The sequence below is a fragment of the Lepus europaeus genome, chromosome 1 (genome assembly GCF_033115175.1).
Source record: "Lepus europaeus isolate LE1 chromosome 1, mLepTim1.pri, whole genome shotgun sequence".
In the NCBI taxonomy this organism is placed as follows: Eukaryota; Metazoa; Chordata; class Mammalia; order Lagomorpha; family Leporidae; genus Lepus; species Lepus europaeus.
Window position 1 is genome coordinate 132,256,911 of NC_084827.1, and position 14,704 is coordinate 132,271,614.

The window sequence follows — 14,704 nt, forward strand, 5'->3', positions numbered from 1 at the left end:
AAGGGAATACTCCACAGGAGAGAAGCAGTGCTAAGCCAAAGGAAAGGTGAAATTTTGAAATGCACTGTAGCATACTGGAAGCTGTTGTGCAGACCTGCTGACTGCCGACTTGGAGAGCATTTGGTGATTCCTACATGTCTAGGACTCAATATCTGTTCTTGCACTTTGGAAAAAAGGAGCTTTTGTTGCCTTACATATATAACTGTCCTGCAATAGGTCCAGTATTTTCCTTCTCAATAAGCATAGAAGTCGATTCTTGTAGATAATAATGGAGCTGAAATATAACATTATTTATCTCTTTTTATTCTACAATAAGAAATTAAATGAAGACAAATCTCCACTTAACAAAGAAATCTACAGCATGCATTTCCTTTTCAAGGGATTATTCCTAGGAGATTATGGAATTCTTACTAGTGCTCTGGTGAATTTCTCTAATACTAGATTGTCTGTCTGTATGAATCAAGTCTTGAAATCTTTTCATGCTAGGTTTCATGAAAAAAAAAAAAAACAACTGAAAACCACATGTATAAAAAAATACAGCTGTTACTAGACAATTTTAAACCACATGGTTCTGTCATAGGTAGGAAAATATTTTGATGACTAACTGTGGTCATCTTAACTAAGCATCACTTTTTCATTTTATAACTCATTTCTTTAGAAAGAGGTTCCATTATCTTTGAGACCCTTCTTACCATGACCAGTAAGCGGCTAACGCGATTTTCCAAATCTCTATGGGCAGTTGTAATTTTCTGTAGAGGAGTTTCCTGAATGTTGAAATGCCCTTCCTGGTTCCCAATGACTAAGTTCCAATTTGGCTTGTATTTTTATACAAGACTTTGGAAAACGCTTTTTCCCAGGGAAACATTTCTAATGTTTCTGCAAAACTAGGTAAAACATAAATTGCCTGAAACTGAATGTTCTCCACATTTATGCCATGTGTTTGTGTGCTTCAGGCCCAAATGACGGAGAATTTATTTCTCACTCACAGCAGTAATTTTAGATTGATTGAACAACCCAGACACCTTGGGCATTTCTAAGACAGAGAATAAGGGTAGGAATGTGTCGGTGAGATGAGACTCAGTCCTGGCCAAGGTCTGGAAATAGTCAGTGTAACACTGAGAGCGTCTGGGGCTGGGCCCAGAGTTGACTTAAGACAGGAAATGTGTGCTCTATGGCTCTCTGTCAGACCTAGTTGGGTCTTAGACGTGCAGAAGTCACAGAACATACTTGGAGCTTTATAGCTCCAACTGGTAGATTCAACATTAAGCTTCCCTTTCCTGCTTTCTGACCTAATAGGAATTCTTTCCCAAGTTATGTTTAAATACTACCTAGTGTGTTTTGGCTTTTTGTAATTAGAAAAGCAGAAGTCTACAACATGTGCCATGTCTCTGAATCTGAGACTGCAGTGATATCATAACTAAAAGGAACAACATTCATCACACAGGGTGGCTAGAAACAGGGGGAAAGAGACTTTTCTATAATAAAATCCATACCAAAATTGAAACGATTAGGAAAAAATGCTGAAAGAAAATAAGGTGATCCTGACTAGTGCACTTCAAGACTTGGAAATATCTAAACTGAGCAAACTTGAATGCATTTATGTACACATGTAATATCTATATAGATAATATACATGCAATGTATGTACATTTAATATATACAGAAATAATATGTATAAGAATTCTTCAGAGAACTCATGGAAATGGAATCAAAAGTTCCTTTTAGTGCAAATTTTTTGAAAACCATATTTTTTCATAACTCACATTTTCTAAGAACTTTTTGAAGATCCAACATATAATTGGCATATTATGCTGCATTACAATTTAGTGCTTACTCTATAGTTTTCAAGAAATGCGTGTCTACAACTAAATTTATCTGTATGTGTAAACAAATATTATACTTAGGAAAATTCACTTTGCTTTAATTTTAACAGGTACTTTAACACTTTTTCACTAGGGTTATTATTTTTAAAATAACCAACCTTCCCCCTTTTCATTTTGCTGAGCTTCAGGTTGAAACAGAAACCACATCAAAGGTATGATGGAGAGGCAATAACCTTGAAAGTTAAGCTGCTTTACTGGGAAAGCCCAGAAACTTTCTCCCAAAGAAAACCCAGTATAAATCATGAAAGTTTGTTCCCAGTTTAGCAGAATGATGTTAAAAGGAAGCAGCCAAATATAGTTTAATCATTCTCATGAATATATGTTTAACTGAAAAAGAAGTGCAACATTTAGAGAACAAGAGTAAAAAGCTAGAAACATTCTGTAAGATGCAAGTTATGATTTTCATATACAGATGGCTCTCAACTTATGATGGTTTAACTTGGGATTTTCCAGGTTTATAATGGTGCAAAAGTGATATGCATTCAATGGAAACTGTGGTGTGAATTCTGAGTTTTGTTTTTTTCCCACTTTATATATATATATATATATATATATATATATATATATATATATATAGTGATATGTGCTCTGACTCTCTCGTCATGTGGGTACCATTAGCAATTACAGCTCACACTCAGCCTTCTGATAATGAGGGGGGGAAATGATACTGTGCAATGTCCTGGGATGGCTGGTGGGTTACATGTAGTAACCTATGATGTGTGGCTACACGTTATCCCATTGTAAATTAAACAGCATGTGTAATCATTAAAATTTTAGATGTTAACAACTTGAGTCTGCCAGCAAAGTGAAGTAAATTGCAAATGTAAAGCTAAGTGATAATATCTAGTTCTTCTTCTAAAGAGGAGTAATACACTGCAATATGGAGGTTTTGCTCTGTTTTCCACACTGATTTGTTTTTGGAAATATAACATCTCATACTGGCCTTAATGTTCATATTCTCAAAGAGTTTAGGCATTATTGCTTGTCTATGAGCATTTAAACTTCTACAGAGATCATTTTTATTCTGTAGTTCTTAGTTAGATATGACATATACAATTCACAAGTCTCAAATTTCTCCATAAATCAGTGATGTCAAATCCAGAATACAAGGAAAACAAAGTCCATCATGTTATATTTCAATTTTTCTCTAATATATATTAAATTTTAAAAGGTGAATCCATGGTGTCATATGTCATTTGGATAAAACTTAGCTAATATTGTTACAAAGCAGACATCAAATGCATATGCTTAATACATTTAAAATGTGTTCATCCTCAGGCAGTTTATTTGACATGATACTGTACCAGGAGTCTGCGAGTAATCCGGCTAAACTGAGCAAGACAATGTCTCATAAAACTCACAGAGATTTTTTCATTGACTAGAAGCAATCTGAAAGTGACCTGGAAAATGAGATAAATCTTAATATTATATCTTCATTCATTTTCACATCAAAGTGGAAGGAGGAAATTAGGAGATAGCAGACCAAAGGGAGATAGGGTAAAAAGACCCAAAACACAAAGGAATGCAGAGTTGGAAGGCAATACACATCACTCTATCCACCTTTATCTATCCAATATAACAAATCTTTGCTTTAGTATTTATTTTAATACCTTGTTTTTCATTTTAGATTTGTGAAATCTCACCGAGGAGGTTATATTTCATTTACTATAAAGTAGTTCTGTATATACGCCTCCACATTGAAAACTGGTAAATAACTACTCATGCACGTGTTCATGGCAGCACTCTTCCAGCAGCCAAGAAATGTGTACAGTTCAATGTCTATCAAGGGATGGATAGATTAGCACACTATGCTATACACCTAAAAACAATGAAATATTAGATATCCATACAAAGGAATGAAATGCTGACACACTCCACAATGTAGGTAAATATCAAAAAAGATCACTCTAAATGAAAGAACTCAGGAAAGAAAAACATAACTTCACTCATATGAAGCAGCCCAAATTAGTAAACATGTAGACAGAATGGGGTTGATTGGTGGTTAGTAGGGGACTGGAAGGAGGTAGAAATTGTGACCAACTACTTAATGGACATGGAGTTTTTCTATTATAGTGATATAAATATTTTGGAGATAAAGATGGTGGTTGAACATTACAAATTAAAATTATTAAGTTTATTTGTAGATCTATCAATTTGAAACTTTAGTCTTTTGGCTAGCTCTGCTAGTCCACAAGATGAAAAATAAATTGGCTATTGAAAAGGAAAACAAAAACCCACCACTCAGAGAAAAAATAACTATAATAAAATTTGGAAAATGTGTGAAGTGTTTAATACTTCTGTTTCTTTCAGCTGATTCATTTTTCTCAACTACAGAAATTACTGATCAAGATACTTATCTATTTCAAATGGCCTCTAGGTATTTAAAACCTCTAATACTCATGTTTTCACAAACTAATTAAACACCATTCTCATACAAGTGATGACCTTGTATTGTGTTTTTTATATTTATACATATAAGTGTATAACTTTGTCAAGTTATTTAATCTATCTACTATTTATTTTCTCTGACTGTAAAAAGAATTTGCTTTGTCAGTGAGTCTAGCCATGGGCTTATATCAAAAATTCACATGCATACATTATGTCCTGAACCTTACAAATGAGAATGAGACAGCTTAGCAGGCACGACTTCTTCATCTTCTCTCATTTGTATTAATAATCATAAAATCAAATGATATCTACTATCCCCTGATTTTCTACTACCCCCTAATTTTACTATATATTGATGATAATTTATAATTATAGCTAAACTATGGACCAATATTTTTAGAGAATTGTATACACTAATCAATCACAAAAATCTTCTCAATAATATTTTGTATCATTTTGCTTTACATGGTTAACAATAGAAATTTCTTTCAAATTTTAATTCTGTATGTTTATGCAAAGTCCTGTTTTTGTTCTTTCTTTTTAAGAGATAGAAAGAAAAAGGAAATTATAGATAATACCCATCCACTAGTTTACTTCCCAAATGACCAAGAAAGCTGAGTAAAGGCAGCTCAGGTCTCCCATGTTGTTCACAGGAACCCAATTACCCAAACCATCACTTGCTGCCTCCTAGCTTTGGCTTCAGCAGACAGTTGGAGTCAGGAGCTAGAGTGATGTATTGAACTGCAGCACTCCAATACTGCACATGCATGTCTTAACCACCCAGCTGCCGGGTCAAACACCTCAAGTCTAGGTTTCAATTGTTGGGATCTTCTTTATTAATATAAGACATAAAGATAGATAGAACTTTCATATATGTTATATACAAGTAAGTGGATGCTATTGGTGTTTACACATTTGTGAATCATTTACTGCTTGTAATTATTGTGAAATTTCTATTTTCCCATAAATTACTCACTGAAGAATGCAATGATTACTCACACAAGGACACGAAAAGTTCACATTTTGTGGGTATCCACAAAAATATTTAATCACTCATTTATTGCAACAAGCAATTCTTAATGAACTGCATGCTAAAGACTGCAGATGTCAACTCTACAAACTGAAAATTTACCTTTTTTATGAAACCTTTGTGACATTTCTCATGCCTTAGGAGTTAGGACTGTTTGTCTAGCTAAGCTATCCCTCTGAATAGTTGATTCTGATTTCAGTATTATTCATGATTCCAGCCTTCTTACTTTCTAATTGGAGTAAATTTCTAGACCACATGGTAAGGGAAAGTGTCATCCAAATTCTAGAGGGTTAACATTTTAAGACATTTACATTGTGAAATTATGCTAAGAAGTTTACCCTAGAAGTCTTGGGACCATACCAAGAAGGTTCAATGACATGGGTCATTTGCTTTCTAGTCCTTATAGGACAGAAGTATGGCCCAGACCTTAATAACACATATTTTTGGTTGAGTAAATGATTGGTGAGTTGGTGCAAGCAGGTACAGCATCTTTTATTTACTCATTTTGTTCCAGCCAGATTTAGATGAAGTTATTTGAATTAACACTTATATACATCGTATCATAAAATAATTTTATTTTGGCTGGCACCGCTGCTCACTAGGCTAATCCTCTGCCTGCAGCACTGGCACTCTGGGTTCTAGTCCCGGTTGGGGCGCCGGATTCTGTCCCGGTTGCTCTTCTTCCAGGCCAGCTCTCTGCTGTGGCCCAGGAAGGCAATGGAGGATGGCTCAAGTCCTTGGGCCCTGAACCCTCAAGGGAGACCAGGAGGAAGCACCTGGCTCCTGGCTTCGGATCAGCGCAGTGCGCAAGCCGTAGCAGCCATTTTGGGGGTGAACCAAGGGAAGGAAGACCTTTCTCTCTGTCTCTGTCTAACTCTGCTTGTCAAAAATAAAATTTTATTTATTATTTATATTAAAACACCAGAAGCATGATAGTCTGCCCTTTTGGTGCTGGCTTTTAAATACATGGGATCCAGTTCCAGAAATGGAAATGAATATGTGTACCATTTATTTCAGAACCAAGCCTAATAATAATGACTATATGATAATCATAATTAGTGATTTGTGAACCCTTATCTATACAAAACATCATCTAAAAGTTTGTGGAAAATGCATATTATGAAAAATATTATAATACTAAATAAAGAGTTCAACAAATAAAGAGCAAAAAGACCATAGTCTAGCAGGAAAATAGTCAAGGGCTATAAACAATAATCAAATTAAAATATTTTCAATTTTACTTATACAAAATAAACTTTAAAATAATTACAAAATGTTTACAAATTATAGTAGTATATAATCCCCATCAATTTCATTTTTATTGTTTTTAAAAAATTATTAATATACAGAAAAGAGATTTCATGTATTTCATAGGCACATTTCTAAGAAGATAAACATACTTCTCTCCTGCCATCACTATCAATTTCTTTGATAAAGTTTTAAAACAAAGTTTGACTAAACATTATATTGCAAGACTGATAAACATGGACATTTCCCTGTGAATTTTTTTTTTTAAGTTTAGTTCCCACATGTAAGGGAGAACACATGGTTTTGGTTTTGTGTATTTGGCTTATTTCACGTAACAAGATGTCCTCTGACTCTAACCATTTTGCTGCAAATGAAGAATTTCATTTGTTGTAGATGAATAATATTACAGTGTGTGTGTGCAATCCCATTTTTCTTTATATACTTATCTGATGAGCCATATTTTGGCTGTTGTGAAAAGTGTCTCTATAATTGTGATATAAAGACATGATAAAATGAGTTGCTGCTGTATTTTGGATCTACATGCAGTAGTGGGACTGCTGGCTCATATAGCAGATGTATTTCTAGTTTTTGAGAAATCTTCATACTGTTTTCTACTGTGGCTGTACTAATTTGAATTCCCACCAACAGTGTTTAAGAGTTTCCCTTTCTCAACATCTTTGTCAGCATTTGTTGTTCTTGTGTTGAGTACATAAATTTTGTACATGTATATTTTAGTACACATAGATTTATGATTAATTATATCTTTTTTTCTGAATTCATCATTTTATCAACATATAATGTCATTCTTTGTCTCTTTTTACAGTTTTTGATTTAAGGCCTGCTTTTTCTGATGTAAGCCTAGCTACTTTTATTCATTTTCTATTTCCATTTGCCTGGTGTATCTTTTCCCATCCTTTCACTTTCAGTACATGTGTATCTTTACTTGTAATGTGAGTCTCTTATATTCAGTATATTGCTGGATCTTATTTTAGTATCCACTCAGTCAAGCTATATCTTTTCACTAGGAATTTAATCCATTAATATTCAAGATTAGTACTGATAACTAAAAGCTAACTCCTTATTTTGCTGATTGGTTACTGATTGTATCTCCTCTGTTAATGATTTAATTTTCCTTCTCTTCTAAATGACAGCTTTGCTGTATATATTTTTGGTTAATTTTTTTTTCTCTATAAAGATTTTCACTAGATTACCACACTCTCTTCTGGCTTATAACATGTCTACTGAAATTCTACTGTTAGTCTGGTTCTCTATTATATGTAACTTGATAACTTTCCCTTACTGTCTTTAGGATTCTCACCTTTTCCTTAACTTCTGAAAATGTGCCTTGGAGAACAAATTTTTTGGTTGAACCTGCCAGAGATCCTTTGAGCTCCTGTATGTGCATGCTCATGTATCATTTAAAAGTTGGGGAGTTTTCAACTATTATTTCATTTAAAAGCTCTCAATCATGTTTCCTTTAAGAATTGTAATAGGGGCTGGCGCCTTGGCTCAATAGGCTAATCCTCCACCTCTGGCGCCGGCACTCCAGGTTCTAGTATGGGTTGTAGCGCTGGATTCTGTCCCGGTAGCTCCTCTTTCTGTCCAGCTCTCTGCTGTGGCCCAGGAGTACAGTGGAGGATGGCCCAAGTGCTTGGGCCCTGCACCTGCATGGGAGACCAGGAGAAGCACCTGGCTCCTGGCTTTGGATCAGCGCGGTGCGCCGGCCACAACAAAAAAGGAAGACCTTTCTCTCTGTCTCTCTCTCTCTCGCTGTCCACTCTGCCTGTCAAAAAAAAAAAAAAAAAAGAATTGTAATAGGAACATTTGTTTACTTAATTTCCCACATTTTTCATAAGCTTTCTTCATTCTTTTGTTTTGTTTATTTTTGTCTCACTGTGTTATTTCAAATATTGTCCCCCAAATCAGAGATTCCTTCCTTCATTTTATTTATTCAGTTGTTGAAGCTCTCAATTCTATTTTCTATTTCACTAACTAAACTTTTCATCTACAAAATTTGTTTGTTTTTTTTAACGGTTTCTATCTTCTTAGTGAATTCCTCATTCATGTCACTGTTTTCCTCATTTCGTTATTCTTTTTGCATCATACTGAGTTTATTTATAATCATTGTTTTGATAACTGTTCAAGACTTTTCATGATTTCCTTTAGATTAGGATGTATTTCTGGAAAATTATTGTGTCCTTTTGCAGGTGTCATGTTTTCTTGCTTCGTGTTTCCTGTGTGCTACATTGATGTCTGTGCATCTGGTATTAAGAGTTCTTTCTTCTTTATGAAGTATGTTTGTGGGAAAAGAGTTTTTTGTTTAGATAGAATGAAATATAAAACTTGTCTTGTTGCTTTGTCTTTGGTTTTAGGTGAGCCCCAGAACTTAACCTCCAAGTGATTTCATTAGTTTTAATCATTATCAGCAGTGTGTGTGAGTATGATGATTGTCCACTAGGCAATATTTTGTCGAGGTAGAAGTATGATTCTGAAGTGGATTTGGGCTTGCAGGGTGTTTATCGTCAGTCCACAGAGAGTTGGGTATTAGTCATACTAGTTTATATCAGAGTCTCATTCTCGGTGCTAAGGGACATAGAGGGGACATTCCCCTTGGCCTACTGTGCAAAACTAGGATGTTGGGGCTTGTGGCACCAACAGATGTGGCTCTGGCACTGTGATATGGATAGGACCTTTCCAAGGTCCTGCTGGGAGAATGTGACTGGTGTTGGGCTTATAGCCACAAAGCCCTACTTGCAGATAACGGGGATGTGAAGAGGACCCTGCTCCAGTCCAACAGGGCAAATACAAGATATATTGGGAATTTTGCATGAGAAGTGTGTGTCTGGAGAGGTGGAATGTGTGCTGGTTCTTCCCTATGTCCCACAGGGTAGATTTTGGAGAGTCTGAGGAATCTAGCATTAATATTCACCATCCTAGTGCTGCAAGATGCTGTGGGATCATTACTTCAGTCTCAGTGTGAGAGCAAGAAACTTGCTCTCAAATACATATGGAGTTCTTCAGATAATACAAGTGAGCATGAGTATCTCCAGAGATTATGTGACAAACATCAACAGTCCCAGACCTGCAAAGCACAAATGGAGCCGTATCCAATTCCCATTGCAGCACATAAAGGTGATGCTGGGGCTTGAGCTCTGGGGTACAAGCACTGTAAACTATGAGATGCAGAGGGGCCTTCCACAAACCTGGACCTCTCGGATTTTTTATGGGCTACGACTGGTGATAGCCCAAGAAACTGGAAGGAAGCCCTTGAATCACAGACTGAACAAGTGTGTCTCTGGAGCTTTTGGTCATAACTTCCACAGCCAATCTCTGCCCTGGAAAGTTCTTTGTTCTGGCTCTGGTGGCTTCTGATAGCAGTGGAGCAGCTTGCTGTTCCCTAAGTCAAAATTGAGTATAGCAACTCCACTACAGCAAATCAGAGTCTGGAATTTTGGGGAGGGGGGGCAATGTGAGTGCCCTTTTCAGAACAAAGTAATTGTTCAGACCTCAGTCACCTCTCCAGGCTGGACTTGAAGTCAATGAAAACTGTGGAATTCTCTCGTTCGGGCTTCTAGCCCATAATGGTGGTGGGAACTGTGGCACGTTCTTATCTCTTCCAGGCAAAATGGGATCCTCTATGCAGGAGCTGATGGCACAGAGTGTAGCAGCCAACAGCAGCAGCATGTCTGTCTTTTCTCTGCACTTGCTTAGGAGTATCTGTGCTGTTCTGGTCCTTTTTCATTGAAAATTTCCTTCAATCAGAACCCTGGAAATGTGACCTTTCTTTATTATTCTGCTATTTTTCACAGATGAGGTGAGTGTGGCTTTCTTCTTTTCAGCTATCTTGGATTCCCCATGAACTTTCTTTAAATCCACTTTTCCATATATTTTTTGAATTGCTCTTGTGTTTCTGACCTTAGACTAAACACAAGGGATAGAGATAATAAGAACAAAAATTCTATGTGAGCTGATTATCAAGTGGGATAAAATGCATGCAGCCACATGCTTAAAATAGCATATATTAAACACAGTGATAGAGGTAAACACAAGACACTGTAGGAGCCCAAGACAAGACATTGGTCATCCATGACCAATGGATAAAAGAAGCAGGGAAAGAACATTGATAAAGTGCTCAAGGAAGAAACGATATATGAAATAAATACTAGGTTGTTTTAAACCAATCAGGAAGAGATCATGTTAAGAAGCATAAAGATGTTATGTGTACTAAGTGCTACAAAATTGCTAGGTAGATATTTAATTTTGGCTTTCATCAGGATTTGGGAAATTTTTATGGAGAAAATATTATTAAACCTGGGTCTTGAAGAATGACTGAGGTTTACAAAGTTGAGATGAAGATACGGAACATCCCAACAAACATTCAAAAACATGAGCAAAAAACACAAAGTGTGAAAGTAGGTGTTTTATCTGAGCTGCTATGAGGATTCTGGTGTATACAACCCTTCCCAAGAGTTCCCAAAGGATGTGCCATATCTTCATGTTACAGAGTAAAACACAAGAGAATATATCTAAAATTTAAAAAATATCTTCTAAATTAAAAAAGGTAATAAGTAACATCCAAAACTTAAAAACAAAACACAAGCAGCAGACTCTGAGATCCCAAAATAATTCACATAATCAACAAAGAAAAATGACAATAAGAAGACATACAATGCCAACGTGAAGATAATTGGCAAATTATCTAATTTAAGACATTTTCTCACATTCCTAACAATTTACTTAGCAGCTATTATATTCAATGTGGAATTTAGTGGTTCAATTTGCTCTGACTTTGCGTTTATTTTTTGAAGGAGATAATTTTCCAACATTGAGACAGAATTTCTTTGTTAGTTCTCATTTCTTTTTATTTTAAGGATTTATTTATTTTACTAGGAAGTCACAGTTACACAGAGAGAGAAGGAGAGGCAGAGAGAGAGTGAGAGATCTATCCACTGGTTCACTCCCTAACTGACCACGATGGCCAGAGCTGCACTGATCCAAAGCCAGGAGCCAGTAGTTTCTTCTGGGTCTCCCACGTGGGTGCAGGGGCCCACGGACTTGAGCCATCTTCTACTGCTTTCCTAGGCCATAGCAGAGAGCTGGAAAGGAAGTGGAGCAGCCAGGACTCGAACTATTGCACATATGGGATGCTGACACTGCAGGTGGTGGCCTTACTCCTTACGCCACAACATCAGCCCCTCTCATCTCTTTTATACCTTTTTTTTTCTGATAGTGTTGGGGGGCAGAGGTGTGATATGCCTTGATTCTCATTTCTTTTTGCTAAAGAATCATTTTTCCTATTCTATTTCTGTATACTGACACATGCAAAAGGGATTTTATCACTTCTCATAATATGAACATTTTCCAGAAGCACTAATCCTCCAAAATTATTTATGGCCAACCTCAGTTATTTGCATTACTCTTCCTCAAACTGTCAAGTCCCAAACTGTGCTCAGTTCATTGACAGAGTAGTGGACTTTTTCTTTCTGAGGATCATTGTGTCTTTCATCTAAGCCCTCTAGACCATTTTCATTGAATTTCTAAAGCCTGATTTTCATTGTTTCTACACATATAGACTGTACGGCAATAGGAATTTCTGTTGGGATCTGGTTTAACACTTAGGAGTATTTGGAGTTTGTGGAAATGTGTGCCTGCTACGAATGCCAAAGATATGAATGTGTATTGAAATGGACAGAAAATGCAGAGTGATTCAAGTGTGGGGGGCATAGTAAATGTTGATTCTTAGATCTAATACCAAAGCACTGCAGTTGAGAGGAGCAGATCTCTATGCCAGCACAGTAAGTAGCAATCTCCATGCACCAGTCTGCACACATAGACATACCCCCAATTAAAGGCAATGATTGATTGCCACAGTGTGAAGACCATGGTAGCAACATCATTATTTTCTTCACATTAGAAGGAATATGACATCTTTCTCTTTTGGCCTAACATTTCATTCAAACTTTGTTAAGTGGAAACATCCAAAACACATGTAATTCGATAGCAACTCAAATATAATCCAGTTAAGAAGCAGACGATTTTTATTTCATGCTTCTAAAAATCATGATTTATTTTATTTTTTGCATTTCTTAAAATATTTTATATTGACCTTAAGCTTAATTCATCTGATATAAACTATCTTAGCAATTACTTGGCTATCCCCTATATTACTGGCTAAGCTAGGGAAATATTTGCTTAGAATATATGAACGAGTGGGGCCGGTGCTGAGGCATAGTGGGTAAAGCCACCACCTGTAGTGCCAGCATCCCATATGGGCGCCAGTTCAAGACTCGGCTGCTTCACTTCTAGCCAGCTCTCTGCTATGGCTTGGGAAAGCAGTAAAGGATTACCCAAGTCCTTGGGCCCCTGAACCCATGTGGGAGACCCGGAAGAAGCTCTTGGCTCCTGGCTTTGGATTGACGCAGCTCCAGCTGTGGTAGCCAGCTGGAGAGTGAACCAGCAGATGGAAGATCTCTCTCTTTCTCTGTCTCTCTCTCTGCCTCTCCTTCTTTCTCTGTGTAACTGTGACTTTCTAGTAAAGTATATAAATCTTTAAAAAATGAATATATGAATGAGGAACACATCTTCATAATTACTATTGTATAGAAAACAGAGTTAGCCTTATGATTAAATGTCAAATGGATAAGAAAATTTGTGTATATTCATATACTATATTTCTTCTGCTTAAAACTCCCTATATACAGAGTAGCTGGAGAAGGTGCTGGGTGCCACGCGGCCAAGTGTGCTTTATGGACCATGTGCTGCTATGTATGCCTGAAACAATTGAAATGCAAATTCGGGGAGACTTTGCCATCTAAATGCTTGATTGGATTAACCGCCTGATTAGGATGGTTTTTCAACAAGTTGGAGTAAGCATGCAATCGGTACTTTGGTCTGGAAAGCCTTATGGTTCATCTCGAAGTATCGTAAGGAAGATTGGTACTAATTTATCTCTGATTCAGTGCCCAAGAGTTCAGTTTCAGCTCACCAGCAATGCAGCAGAATGGAGGCCCAACCCAGGAGAGGACACAGTGCCGTCTTTGGCTGATGTTGGATGGGTAGCCAAAGAAGAAGGAGAATGTTCAACAAGACTAAGGACAGAGGTCAGGTCAAGGCCACCCCTCCAGGATGACCTTCCTTTCTTTGAGAAGCCCCCTGGCAGGCAGATTTCCTCACCAAACTTGTCTCAAGAAGAGTCGCAGCTGAGGACTACCACACTGGCAAATGAAGAAGCACTGCAGAAGATCTGTGCACTTGAAAATGAACTTGCTGCTCTCAGAGCTCAGATTGCCAAAATTGTCACCCTGCAAGAGCAGCAACACCTCACTGCAGGTGATTTAGATACTACCATGTCTGTTACCACAGCAGCACCCCCTCTCCCACCCCCTCCGCCTCCACCCCCACCTCCCCCTCCACCAGCGCTCCACCAAAGTCTGTCTGCCATTGATCTGATTAAAGAGCGAAAGGAGAAAAAAGCCAATGCTGGAAAGACTTTGGTTAAAAACAATCCAAAGAAACCCGACATGCCAAATATGCTGGAGATCCTTAAAGATATGAACAGTGTGAAACTTCGGGCAACGAAGAGGCCAGAGTAAGATGTAAAGCCCAAGCCAGTGGATGCTACTGACTCTGGTGCCCTAATAGCAGAGGCTCTGAAAAAGAAATTTGCTTATCGGTATCGAAATGATAGCCCGGGTGAAGTTGAAAAAGGAGTTCCAAAGTGTGAATCAGAGTCCACTTCAGACACGGTGTTGTTTGGACCACATATGTTGAAGTCTACAGGAAAAATGAAGGCTTTAATTGAAAATGTCTCAAACTCCTATTAGACAGTATGCTGAGAAAGACTATCCTGGGTTCAGCTGTTAGTTTTTAAGGGCTGTGTTTGGCTAGTAGAAATCAACATTATTTAGTAAATCCTGACTTTAATAGTCAGTGGTCTCCTTTTATAATCTAATTAGAGGACGAAGCGATAACGAAAAGTACTAGATGTTTGGTTTTTGCTTTTATTCATCGTCAGTTCTGGAATTCTGTAGTGTTGCAAGTTCTGACCTGTTGCTTATGTGTAGCCAGAATGTTCGGATTTTCAGTCTTAAAAAACTTGTACAATTTCAGAACATTTAGAAGGACATTTGTGAATGTTACTGTGCATTTTAAATTA

At 37.1% G+C, this 14,704-nt stretch overlaps 1 pseudogene; it reads left to right on the forward strand.

The window, feature by feature from the left end:
- Window positions 1-13,255: 13,255 nt before the first annotated feature.
- On the forward strand, window positions 13,256-14,461 carry LOC133767021 (mitochondrial fission regulator 1-like; annotated as a pseudogene).
- The last annotated feature ends 243 nt before the right edge of the window (window positions 14,462-14,704 follow it).